Source organism: Dipodomys ordii, unplaced genomic scaffold, assembly GCF_000151885.1.
Source record: "Dipodomys ordii isolate 6190 unplaced genomic scaffold, Dord_2.0 Scaffold26, whole genome shotgun sequence".
Taxonomy (NCBI): Eukaryota; Metazoa; Chordata; class Mammalia; order Rodentia; family Heteromyidae; genus Dipodomys; species Dipodomys ordii.
The window spans coordinates 15,696,903-15,700,261 of record NW_012267242.1 but is presented as its reverse complement, the minus strand read 5'-3'; the positions used below and the strand labels follow the sequence as shown (position 1 = coordinate 15,700,261).

At 42.7% G+C, this 3,359-nt stretch overlaps 1 pseudogene; it reads left to right on the top strand.

The window, feature by feature from the left end:
- Nucleotides 1-803: 803 nt before the first annotated feature.
- On the top strand, nucleotides 804-1,599 carry LOC105984838 (annotated as a pseudogene).
- Nucleotides 1,600-3,359: the final 1,760 nt, after the last annotated feature.

Genomic DNA, 3,359 nt, shown 5'->3' with positions numbered 1-3,359 from the left:
GTAATTCATCAATGCTTTGCCTTTAAAAAAATTGATTACGTGCTTAAATAAACAAAGAATCTATGTCACAATCACACACTGTATAAAAATGTTAATTCTCCTCAATAAAGATACACTCAGATGCAACTCTTTTGAGTCTGTGTCTGTCACTTCGCCGACTCCTTTGCCCACCTATCCCGAGATCCCTGTCCCGTCGGTCCCAGTGCCCCAGTGCTCCGGCCGAGCTGGTCCGTCGCACCTTGGGATCATATTAGTAAAAAACAAAAACACACACAAAACTGTCACCTAAACTAGGCACCAGTGGCTCATGCCTATAATCCTAACTACTCAGGAGGCTGAAATCTGAGGATGGTAGTTCAAAGCCAGTCCAGGCAGAAAAGTCTAGGAGACTTTTATCTCCAATAAACTATCAAATGGCAGAAGTGGGCTGGGAAGGTGGCTCAGTAGTAGAGTGCTTGCCTTGCATGCATGAGGCCCTGGGTTCGATTCCTCAGCACCACATAAGCAGGCCCTATGACTGGCAAAAAAAAAGTCAGAAGTGGGGGTGTGGCTCAAGTGGTAGAGCACTAGCCTTGAGCAAAAAATTTCAGGGACAGCAACCAAGCTGAGTTCAAACCCGAAAAGTTCAAGCAAACAAAAAGCCGAAAGCCTTGTCACCTAGAATAGAAATTATTTACAAAGTTATAAGCATAATTTTTGGGTTATAGCTCAGTTGTTGGATGTTTGTATAGTGTGCATGAGGTGCTGCAGAAAGAAGTTACATAAATTCCATTATTGCAATCATAAGAACATTTGGGGCACTTGAAGATGGCGGCTGCTGCCGGGAGGTTGCTCCGGGCCTCAGTTGCCCCGCATGCAAGCACCATCTCTCAGGGTATTTCTACCTCTGCAGCCCTTAGGCATGTTGCTTCTAGAAGAACGTGCTTGACAAACTGTGGTCTGGCGCTGTTCAAGCAAAATTCGCCTATAGCACTAGTTCCTCATCTTAGGCTCCCGCTGTCACCCAGCATGCACCTTACTTTAAAGGCTTGGCTGTTGTCAATGGAGAGTTCAAAGAGCTTAGCCTTGATGACTTTAAGGGGAAATACTTGGTGCTTTTCTTCTACCCTTTGGATTTCACCTTTGTGTGTCCTACAGACATTGTTGCTTTTAGTGACAAAGCCAGTGAGTTTCATGACGTGAACTGTGAGGTCATTGCCATGGACTCCCACTTTAGCCTTGCCTGGATCAATACACCAAGGAAGAATGGAGACTTGGGCCACATGAACATTGCACTCTTGTTGGATTGAACCAAACAAATTTCCCAGGACTATGGTGTGCTGTTGGAAGGTCTTGGTCTTGCACTCAGAGGTCTCTTCATAATTGACCCCAGGGGAGTCATCAAGCATCTGAGTGTCAATGACCTGCCAGTGGGCCGGAGTGTGGAAGAGACCCTCAGCTTGGTTCCAGTTTGTGGAAACCCATGGAGAAGTCTGCCCAGCAAACTGGACACCAGATTCTCCTACTATCAAGCCAAGTCCTACAGCTTCCAAAGAATACTTCGAGAAGGTGCATCAGTAGATGATCTGTGTGCACCTGAATCTTCACTACAGAAAACAACCTCAGCTGTGCCCTTTTAGCATTGCAAAGATTATTTATAGAAGGAAAAACCTAATCATGCTTGTATGTATGTATGTATTTATTTATTTATTTTATTTTATTTTTTTTGTCCGGTCGTGGGGCCTGAACTCTGGGCCTGGGCGTTGTCCCTCAGCTCTTCAGCTCAAGGCTAGCGCTCTACCACTTGAGCCACAGTGCCACTTCTGGCATTTTTCTTTTTGCTTATGTGGTGCTGAGGAATCGAACCCAGGGCCTCAGGCATGCAAGGCAAGCGCTCTACCACTGAGCCACCTTCCCAGCCTCTCATGCTTGTATTTATAGATATTATTCTTTATTCCTCTTTAACAAATAAACCCCTCCTGTTTCCATTTCCTGGAGAGATATCATTTTTTTTTTTCGGGGGGGGGGGGTGTCCTGGTTGTGGGGCCTGAACTCTGGGCCTGGGCGCTGTCCCTCAGCTCTTCAGCTCAAGGCTAGCGCTCTACCACTTGAGCCACAGCGCCACTTCCGGCTTTTTTTCTTTTTGCTTATGTGGTGCTGGGGAATCGAACCCAGGGCCTCATGCATGCAAGGCAAGCTCTTTACCACTGAGCCATTTTCCCAGCCCGAGATATCATTCTTAATGTTTTCTTTTTTGTAACACTGGCTAAAACTTTGTCCAGGCAGTAGTTAGTAGCCAACAGAAGTCCTTTATTGGCAATGTCCTTATTGATCATGTCTTCAGTGGGCAAAGGAAACACTTCCTCCTTAGCCTTCCAGACTTTTGTTGCTCCAGAGTAACACAAGTATGGAAGGCTTCTGATCAAGAGTCCTGAGTTTTCTTCTTGAAGTTCTTTGTATTAAACTGAATTTCCTTTGAGACAACAAAGCTTTATGTTGTTAGGCTCTGCTGTCCAAGCTAACTCAAAATGGATGTCTGTGTGATGGAAACAAATGTGAATTGAGACTAAAACATGGTGAAAACATGACTTAACTGATCATGCATGACCCTGTCCCTGAGGTTTCTAGTTTACAGTTATTTTATTCACTAGCTGACTTAGTTCAGTGTGTATTTTCAAATAATTATTAGATGTAATTATAAAGGATCTATATTAAACCCACAGATTGAATTTTGATTCAAGTGCTTGATGTAAAATATATCATAAAATAAACATACTTTAAAATAAAAAATAAAAGAACATTTGGTAGATGTGCCAAAAATAGCAATGCTTGCCTCTAAGTGTAATTTTCCCTGTTTATATGACTTCATTGTTTATTTTACATCTTTTCTACACTGACCATGTGTAGTGTATCAGGGTGAAAATACACAGCAAATAAAATTTGATGATGGGATAGTTGTTAAGGTTTGGGATCTTAATTTTCTTTTCTATTTCCCAATTTCTTTTAATGTGCTTATATTAGTTTTGCAATTAAAAAATATTCTTTCAGTGACTTCAAAAGTGTAGAGACTGTTGTGCTGCTTTTTCTCTTCCTCTCACAGGGGAGGATAATTTACACAGAACAGAAAATATGAAAAGTGACTCATTCCAAGTGGGCTGTGGTGGCATACATTTATAATCCCAGCACTCAGGAGGTTGAGCCAAGAAAAGCACAAAGTCGAGGCCTGGGCCACAGAGTGAGATGCTGCCTTAGAAAACAAATGAACAAAGTTCCTAAAACAATGAAAAAAATAAACAACCAGGCACTGGTAGCTTGTGCTTATAATCCTAGCTACTTAGGAGGCTGAGATCTGAGGATCATGGTTCAAAGCTAGCCAGGAA